This window comes from Xyrauchen texanus, chromosome 3 (genome assembly GCF_025860055.1).
Source record: "Xyrauchen texanus isolate HMW12.3.18 chromosome 3, RBS_HiC_50CHRs, whole genome shotgun sequence".
NCBI lineage: Eukaryota > Metazoa > Chordata > Actinopteri > Cypriniformes > Catostomidae > Xyrauchen > Xyrauchen texanus.
Window position 1 is genome coordinate 6,170,842 of NC_068278.1, and position 10,696 is coordinate 6,181,537.

Below are 10,696 nucleotides of genomic sequence, written 5' to 3' on the forward strand. Positions count from 1 at the left end.
TGCTAAGGGCATCCATCTTTATGAAGTTGGACCTCCGCAATGCTTACCACCTAGTCCAGATTAGGGAGGGGGATGAATGGAAGACAGCCTTTAACATCCCTACTGGGCAATTTGAGTACAGGCACTCGTTAATTACGTGCTTAGAGACATGGTCAATCAGTTTGTTTTTGTTTATCTTGACAACATTCTCATTTTCTCCCAGAATAGTCGTGACCATGTCCAGCATGTCAGGAGAGTGCCTCAGCGACTGCTTGAGAATTGTTTATTTGTCAAGGTGGAGAAGTGTGAGTTTCATGCACAATCGGTTCCATTCTTGGGGATCGTCCTCTCAGGCGACGGTATCACGAGTGACGTAAAGATTTGCATCATCCATGTTCATCTCTGGATAAAGCCGGCCAATGAAAAGCTAGATCATTTTGGACTGATGGATCGTGTAACTAATGAAAAGATGAAAACAACCCTGATGCCAATTCACAAAGGTTCAGAGTGGAAAACCGTGGACTGTGTTTGTTTGTGTTTGCGCTTTTACGCATGGTGTGCAGTTATAGTGTGTTACTGCCCTACTGCTGACAAAGAACTCTGCTTTTGGACCAGCGATCTGATCCACACACCCCAGCTTTTTAATCAAACTTCCCACAAAATCCCAGAACTTTGCTGTAGTCATAGAACTGGCTATGTGAGACAAGGGTTTCACTAACTAGTGTAGCACAGACCGGGAAATGGAAAACCCAGAGTGGAGTTTAAACCATATAATTTCAAGTTTCAATTCTGAGAACTGAAACAAAGTTTAATGCTTTGGTTTCTTTTGGAAGTATTTTCGTTGGCGGAGAAGAAATACATGAACTAAATGGCCAATTTTTATATATTTGTTAACTATATGTATAAAAGTTATATCGCACTCACATAATATAAGATTTAATTTAAAGCCCCATTTTTCTGGCAGTTAAAACATGCTCTGCTGGTTTAAGTCTTAAGTCTACCTCACAGGTAGGTCCTTCAAGGTGTCTTGGAGGGAAACGGGGTCCAAGTCTCACCAACTAGCCACTGAGGTACCTCAGGTTTCAGTGCTTGGGCCCCTCCTCTTCTCCATTTAGATGACATCACTGGAATTTGTGGCTTTTCCAATCACTGCTATGCCGATGACACACAACTCTACCTCTAATTTAAGCCTTCCACGGTTGCTGCACAGATCTTAGACTGCCTGGTGGACATTTTGTGTTGGATGAAAGAACACCACATCCAACTTAACCAAGAAAAGACCGAACTTCTAATTGTTCCAGCGAGCCCAACAGTTCATCATAACTTTACCATTCAACTAGACTCAAAAACAATTACCATCCAGGGAAGCCAAAAATCTCTGGGTTATGTTTGACAATCAGTTGAACTTCTCAGACCACATCCCGTTCATGCATATTTGTGCTGTATAACATTAGGAAGATCAGACCCTTCCTATCTGAGCATGCTACACAACTCCTTGTCCAGGCTCTTGTTAAATCTAGACTTGATCACTGTAATGCTCTTCTGACAGGACTTCCTGCACGTAGAGTCAAACCTCTGCAACTGATCCGGAACGCAGCGGACTTTAACAAGCCCAAGAGAGTGCATGCCATGCCTTTTTTCATCAAACTTGGTTGCCAAATGTTGCTCACATCAAGTTCAAGGAATTGATTCTTGCCTACAGAACAACCCCTAGCTCCGCATTCCCCTATGTACACTCAGAGTTTCATGTCTACGGAGCTTAAGATCAACGGGTGAGTGGCGCCTCAAGGAATCATACCACAAAGGCACAAAATAATCTGTTCCATGCTGGTGGGATGACCATCCTAACCCTACCTGAGCAGGGGATTTTCTAGCAACCTTCAAAAAACATCTAAAGATGCATCTCTTTCGCAATCACTTGACCCAATCCTACTAATGCGAAAATGGTCTTCTTTCTCTAAAAAAAATTAATAAAATACAAATTCTAAATTAATTCTTGATAACTACGGTCTCACACATTCCTCTCTACTTGTGCTTCTCTAAGCTAGGCATTTGACCGTATAAAATTTTCACATCATGATTATTGCTCAAGCTTTTATCACAGGATACAGTATTGCATTACATACCAAAAAGGAGTAGAAAGATAAACAGTCTTTATTGTTATTCTCTTAATAACAAGTTTAATGACTTTTTGAATGACCCCCAGACATATATATAAAAGGAGCTGGCTTGCAACCACTTTTTTCTTCGGAGCCGAGCAGTTGTGTGTCAGCGAGCGGAATTCCACTGCCAGTCCATTCACCTCTAAGAAGCGTGTGCTTTTGGATATACAGTGCATTCCATCGGCTTTCTCTCCTTCTGCACAATCAGCCATCGCATTGGACTATCACACCCAGGCCGTGCCCGCCCCCTTGTGGGTTCGAGCACACTCGACAAGAAGTGTGGCATCCTCGCGGGCACTGGGCAATGGCACCTTCCTAGCAGATATATGCAGAGAAGCAGGCTGGACAACACCCAATACCTTTACGAGATATTACAAACTCAGGGTTGTGTCAGTCTCATCCTGTGTTCTCTCAGGTCTGAGCCTGAAGAACTTGGGAATGTGGAACATCTTACTGGGTGTTCCGCTTGCACATAGCGCCTTTCCCCTCCACTGAGGTGATCACATGTGCTCTTTCCCCCAGGAGAGTCCACTAGATTCGCGCTCCCTGGATGTTCTTCCTCCCTAGCCCTCTGCTCCGCAAATTCAGCAGAGGAATTACCCGACCAGACCCACTATGTGTACTAAAATTACTCTGTACTGGAATAGGTACTCTACAGGATGGACCCTTGTGTGCATTAATCCCCCTGTGTGGATCCACGGTATGGTCCCCCTTTGGGCTAGGATCTTCCACCGCGCCATTCCCACATGCGGCCTGAAAACCCCTGTGATGTATTTCGCCACTCTTTACCTCCCTGTAGCCTGGGCAGGCGGTGGTCTCCATGGGGTATTTTCCCCCTGAAAGAATAGGAGTTGGAAAAGAATGCCTTCCCCGATGCATGTGATAGCGTTAAGATGGCCCCAGGCGCTTTATCTCCTTGCGAGAAACATAGAGAGAGAAAAGGCGTGGCTGGCTCGGCCTGCTCCCATGCTAGGCATGTCGCTTTGTTCCCCCTTTCGGGGTGCCGGGAACCTAAAAGTTTATGATGATTTTATGGGGCGTTGGGGAAGGGTACATACAGTCTGATGCAGCTTGTCGCTTTGGCACGCAACTGCTTGCCCGCACCTGCATCAGAAGCACGCACACTGTTCGACACAACGTCGAAGTGAGCAACAGACGGGGAACGTCTAGGTTACTGTTATAACCTCCGTTCCCTAATGGAGGGAACGAGACATTGTGTCCCCCTGGCCACGACGCTGAACCAAGCCACTGCTATGGCTGGACCTTATTCTTGGCTCCTCGGCAAAACCTGAATGGACAGATGCATGATTCCTTCCTTTTATACCGATATGTCTGGGGGGAGGGACATGCAAATTCTGTCTGCCAGTTTCTCATTGGCCTTTTCTCAAGTTCCAAGGTAACCGACACCTTCAAAGAAGTCCCCTAGTGTTGCTTCATTCGACACAACGTCTCGTTCCCTCCATCAGGGAATGGAGGTTACAACAGTAACCCTAGACATTTTCTCACTCCTTGAGTAACACAGCCAGTGATTACGACCGTCATTATCACTGCAACCGGACAAGAGCGCCTGGACGACACGAACACAGGCCCTCCTCCTTCACGTGCCTGGCTGCACCACACTCACTCCCTGGTTGTGACGAGCTACGAAGACAGTCAAAAAGCCCCTCCTCCCACTTTGAAGTGCCCACAATAACAAAATTGTGCATGCTAATTACCGTGATATACCATATTACCGAATACAGTCACATGCCTACTCTAAGCAATTTGCAACTTTGTATTACAGCACTTCTCTTATTACTGCCTCCTTAGGATGAATCACTTCTTTTGTACTCCTCATTTGTAAGTATCTTGGGATAAAATCTTCTGCAAAATGAATAAATGTAAAACAATGGAGGTTTTTGAATTAATTCACAAATTACAATTATACAGTGACTACATTAAACTGAAACAGATAATTTTACACTAAATATATAATGTAAAAATAATATCTGAGTCAAAAACATAGAACTGAACAGCAGAATTTGGCTAAATATTTCACTTTAAATAAGAAGACCTAAAATGTACAGGGACTTTAGGCTGGGAATCATTGTTTGAATTGGTTAATTTATATAGTCTGTCCAAACAAACATCTTTATTAGAATGTATCCGATTTTATAACGCTATATAAGAGCAAAAGGACAGCTTAGACGAACATGTTTAGCAAGATTTAGGCGAGATTATTGCCTCTGCTTTTAATGCTTTAAAGCTGTGAGTGCAATACAATCTGACAAAAACACACACACACACACACACACACACACACACACACACACACACACACACACACACACAAAACAGTTATGTAGCATTTTGTCACACAACAATACTACTTGTTGGAATCAATAGTTGGCTAGTAAAAAATTTCAGAATCAGAATCAGTTTATTGCCAGGTATGTGTACACATACGAGGAATTTGACTCAGGATTGTACATTGCTCACAATGTGCTTACTCATACAAAAATACAATAACACAATAATAAAATAAAATCAGACACAGTCTACAGTGTAGACAACACAAATATATACACTATGAACAAAAACAATATAGACATATTGACAAATAGTGCAGTGATCAGTGCAAAGAATGCAGGAGTAAAGTTATTATTATCATTATTATGTACATGTCGGAGGTGGAGGTGATATACAGTTACACATAAATGCATACATGTACACAGTGCGATGAAGCATAGTGCAAAGAATGCTGGAATAAATAGTTTAGGTATATTGTGCAGGAGTTGTGACTTGAGGTAGGTGGATTGGTATACAGTATATACAATATGAAAATATAACAATTTGATAACAGTTGAACAACTGACACTACTGAAAAGTGATATGTAAACATTTGTTTACTCTTTCTAATACACTGCTGGAAAAACAGCCATGTAGAGCTTAACTATGGAACGTTTGCATTTCTATTCTGTTATTAAATGTCATGGGGTTCTATATAATCATTGTATACATATTACTGTATACAACAAAACATACAAAATAAAAGTATCCCTTAAAAATGCATGTTCATGTTGACCAATAAATGCTAATATGAATATCACCACTTAAAATGAAGAAGTAAATGAAAGGCAATTGAGACAAAAAGAATCACGAGGCAAATCAGTTAGCAAAAGTAAAAGATAAGGTCATATGAATTTCATATAAGCAGATCACTTTAATGTTGGTTCAAAGTAATGTTTATCAAAGTTTTGAAATACAATCATTTTTAATCTATACAATACTTGGAATCATATAAAAGGTTGCTGAAAAAGGATGTAAGACCAATTATTTTGGTGACTCATGAAGTGTTAGGAGAAGTATTATTAAAGATTATTAAAGTAAAATTAATGATTAGACTTTTAATTTTCTGTTCCAGTTGGGATTTTAGAACTTTGGACAGCTTCTGCATGGTTTTTGCTTTAGTTTTGCTTCCTTCAGCAAATAACTGCATCAACCCACATGATCTCCTCGCCTTACTATGATACTGAGTCTCTCAGGTGATAACGACGTCCAGCTGAACAAATACTCATTTACAACTTTTCAGCACTTTGCTGGATACCGTCATTAAAAAACAAAACAAGTCAAAACAGATTACAAGTCAGCTCCACCACTACCACCTCTAGTAGATCTCCTCAGATGTAATTGCGGTTGTTATGTTGTAAATTGTCCTTATGATAACTGTCTTATGTCTTAACCTTGCTTACCCTTAATGTTACTATGATACACATAAAGCTGATTTCTGCAAGCTAATGTTTCCATATTGTTTTTTAATGGTGATAGTATAGAACCACAACTAGTGGCCAGTGTTGTAGATTGTGTGGTTGTGATGGGTGGTTTCCTACTTGAAAAATTAGCTATTGTAGCCTTTAAGTGGAGTTGGAAATATTGTATTGTGCACACAAATTACTAAGCACAGTTTTACTTACCAGTGGGAAACTCAGAATCCTAGTTGATTCTCTAGTTGTGACATTGGAATGGGTGTGTCCACATGAAAAATGCCACATTTTATTGCGAATGCAATGGAATTTAACGCAGCAATGGTCATTGCAAAACACAGCAAAAAAACGTCCTCTTTCTCTCATGTAGCGCTGAAGAAATCAAATAATTTAGAGAATCGGTCCTTTTGGACAGATCATGTAAATCAACCAGTTAAAATGAACGAGTTCCTTGTATTGAATGTTGAGAACACTGATCCATTTTAGTGAGTCGGTTCACTCGGACAGTTGGGCATTAAATGAACTACTGTAGTTCAGTTATTCCCAACCAGGTGTACACGTACGTAAGCAGGTTCTACAGGGTACACAAAAGGAATTGGATTTAGCTTTATTTAATCTATGAAACAAAATGTATAACTTAAAATACAAATATTTGGGCTCTGTAAAAAATATACATTTTCAGATTAATCTCAGTCTTTATTTGAACAGTCTTGTTATCGATTCATAAATTCCCAGGAGTGAAGTTAAGTACCGAGATCTTTTCACTGCATGCTGCGAGTAAAAGTTTTGGTTTCGCGTGTGTTGATTTGTTCACATATGGTATCTGAAAAAAAAATTGTCAATTTTCTTTGTATTTTTCAGAAATATTAAGTGTTCAGGAGCATCCCAATCCTTTAGATGAGCACATACGTGGATATGTGTTTGCACACACAAAGTCCTGGGACATGTGCACATGCACACACAACACACACACACACGGCCTCATCCATGAAAATGTCATAAATATACAAAAGAGATTGGGAGTAAATTCTGCGTAAAATGGAGCTTTCCGAAAACATTTTGCCAGATTCACGAACGTTTTGTAATTCCCAGATTTGTTAGTAAAACGTGTTTGTAAGTGAATTCCAGTTGTTCATAAATAGAGCACGCATGCACATTCATTTACAATTATCAATATCCATGCCCATGAAAATGCAGAATAAAGAAGGCTTCAGACTCACTAGTAAATGACAATAGAAAGCTTTTAACATACATGCGGACAGTAACAGTAAAAAAAAAGTTTTTTAATGGAGTACATACAAATCGTAAAACATTGATTTAGCAAACACAATAGGAAGTGATCAGACTGGGATTGGGAGGCCACTGGACATTGGTCAGATTGGACTTGGGCGGCCTTAGGGCAGTGGTCAGAGTGGACTTGAGTGGCTATAGGGCAGTGGTCGGCCATGGTGGTGGGCGCGTAGTAGGGGTCAGACTTAGCAGCAGCCACTAGGAGGGGGTCTGACTGAGTGGCGGCCACTGGGAACTGGACAGATGGAGAGGTGACCACAGGGTCAGGACAAGCATGTCGATAGCCCCAGGGAACTGGGCAGACTCATTGACCATAGGAAACTGGATAGGCTTGTCAATGGCCTCAGGAACCAGACAGGCTCATCAACAGCATCAGGGAACTGGACAGGCTCAATGACCACTGGGAACTGGAAAGACTTTTCGAAGGCTGCAGGAACTGGGCAGACTCAATGACTACAGGGTACTGGACAGGCTCTTCAATGACCTCAGGGAACTGGAAAGGCACGTTGATGGCATCAGGGTCGGTAATGCTGGCAACACCTGGGGAACGGCCTCTATGGCCGTGGGCTCTGGCACTGACTGGGGAATGGCCTCTGTGGCCATGAGCACTGACAGCGACTGGCGAGCAGGGGCCCTTCTCCTCCTCCTCCTATTTTGTATGGTCAGAAGCACTGTTGCGGGAACGGCCACCGCCTCCTGGTTGTCAGCTGGGCAGACCAAGACCACGTCATTCTTTCTCCTCCATTTAAGGGTAATCAGAGGACTGGTGCTCTGACTAATTGAGAGAGTGTGGGTGTTAAAGGAGGGAGAATGCCCAGGGGTTATCCACTCCTTAAGGTGGTGAAGCGTAACCCACAAACTCCCAAAAAGAAAGAAACCATAAAATTGCCATCTCCCAGGAACCGAGAGGGTCCTTAAGGCAGATGTTAAATATGTCCTTAAGCTCAGCCTTGCTGAGGTCCAGCTCATCCGCTGCAATGAGGAAACTGCTATCCAGGACAACAATCTAGATGACAGGCTGGGGGCAGATGAACTGTGTCCAGTACTAACCAGAATCGACAGACTGGAAGGCAAACAGGACTGATATGAATATGAAACAAGCACAAGACTAACTGGCACTTGACACCACACATGAGGAGACTAAAATAGGGAAGGAAATCAATCAGGTTAATGGGCAGTGCAGGCATAATAAATGAACTACTAATGGTAATAAACAAGGAGGCGGGGTATGACACAAGACTGAGAGACACGTGGCAACACAACAAAAAAAACAAAGCCACATGCTCTCACAAGACACAAACTCAAATGGTATGAGTGCTCATCGCCAAGACAATAAGGCAAAATACACTCATGTCAACTGACAAACAAGATGAGAGAATGCATAGCAACACCAAACAAAGCAATGTCATGCATTCCCACCCTAGACAAAGCCTGAATGTACATTAAGAGGCAAAAGTCATGCAACAGGTGATAAAACGAGACAGGACACATGTGGAAGAGTTCGGCCCCACACAAACCTGACACCTTAAACCGAAGTGACTGAAAACAGCTTGCATCCCAGGCACGCAGCACAACAGGAGTACAATGCATAGCATGTCCGTGGTCGTGAGAAACAGACATAAATGACTGACTGAGTGCATGCCGCCAAAACGACATAAGCGCAATGCACCCATGCCAATAACAGACAGAACAGGGAGCATGAATGTCCGGATAACGACACAGACCGAAACTGAACCAGACAGGGAATTCAGGATCCAGACACCATGCTCCGGAAATGAAACAAGACCAACCAAAGAGCGCACAGCAGGGAAACTACATCCAAAGCATGCATTCAAAAAGACAGAAGACAGAACACAAGACAGACACAGAACAATTATGTCACGATCCTGCCACACAAAATCTGAGACTGACAGATTGATAGGACCTTGACACATATTTGCTGTCATTGGAGCTTCTTTTGTGAATTAAACAGCCAAGAGATCAATAAAAAAGGTTTGACTTGAAGTTTTAGTGTAAAAAACGTTCAGTTTGTGCCGACAGGAGGATGTCCACCACATTCTCTGGTTCACTTGAGCCCATCGATTGTGTCATTGGAGAAACTTCTCGAGTAAATACAAGACTGTGTAAAGTTATATACTTCCCTTGCAACAGGAACAATCTTCAATGAAAGTGATAGAATGCCTGAAGGTCTTGACCGAAATGCTGTAAGATATTACAGATTTAAAAGTCTTTTTCAGACAGTGTGCAAGCTTTTTCTTTTTTCCCCATTGTATTGTTTACACAGCTGCCTGCAATGTGTTCATTTTAGGTTTTACCACTTACCAAAAGTCAACTGAATACGATTTACACATGCCTAAACTGAATTATGAAATCTAAATAAAAGAGCTTATAACAAATAAAAAAATGTCCATCTAGTCACATTAGAGGGCATTTGTGGAGGCGGGGGCATGGTCGAACTCTCGTCTGGGTAGAGAGGAAGCGGTAAGGGTTTTCACCTGAGATTAATTGCTGGTAATTGCTGTTTTTATGTTTGCAGTGAGAGATGGGGAAGTGAGAGAGATAAAACAGCTTCTGGTCGCCAACCTCCTAGACTACTTGCTGCTGAAGAAGTCCAGCACTTCTGCTCCTTGACATTTAGCGAGGTCGGCCACCCGTTTTCCTTTACCCGTGACGCCTGCCAGCAGTAGGTGCTGGCCAAGGAGGACGGCGACGTTGAGGATGTCAGCAATCTGGTGGTGCCGGAAAAGTTTTTATCCCGGCTGCCGAAGGAGACAGCCAAGTGGGTTCAGTGCCACCAACCGGCATCGCTAGACAAAGTGGTCTAGCTGGCAGAAAACCATCTGGCAGCATATCTGGGGGCCCACGCCCTTTCTCCCTCTAATGTTTCCTCCCCTGTTCTCTCTCCCCCCTTCTTCCAACCAGCCTGTTCCGTTGTCCCAGAAACGGGAGAACATTCCCCCAAGCCCGGCTTTTTGATCATTGTTGAAGGGGTTGTGTGCGGATGGGTTCTGTGAGATAGGGAATTGTGTGGGATGTGCGAAGCGCTGGCTGGGGAGGCATGGCTTGAGCCATCTCTGGCTGCTCTGTGTCAGGCTGATGCTGGGGAAGGGGATTTCTCGCTAGAGCAGTCGCGAGACAAAACCCTGAGATACGCGTTTGACCAAGTGATAGTGATTGATGGTCAATGTCTTCAGCTGGGCGTCACACTCACATATCCATATTTTTCAATTATAATATATCGGTTGAATAGAGTGACTGTTAGGAATTCCTTGTCTTGTTTCACTGTTGCCCTCTGTCTGCCATTTATGTCACCTTTGCATTCCATAGTTTTCACTTTTGTCCCTTGTTTAGCTCCACTGTCTCACTTGTCATTGTTTAGAACTACACTTCCCGGAATCCACCTGCCATCATCACTGCCATTTTGTTCATTGTTTTCACCTGTGTCTCATTCTGTCATCACTCACTGTGTATTTAAGCCCTGCTGTTTGTTCACTCCTTGTCGTTTGTTGTTTGTTGTTAGCC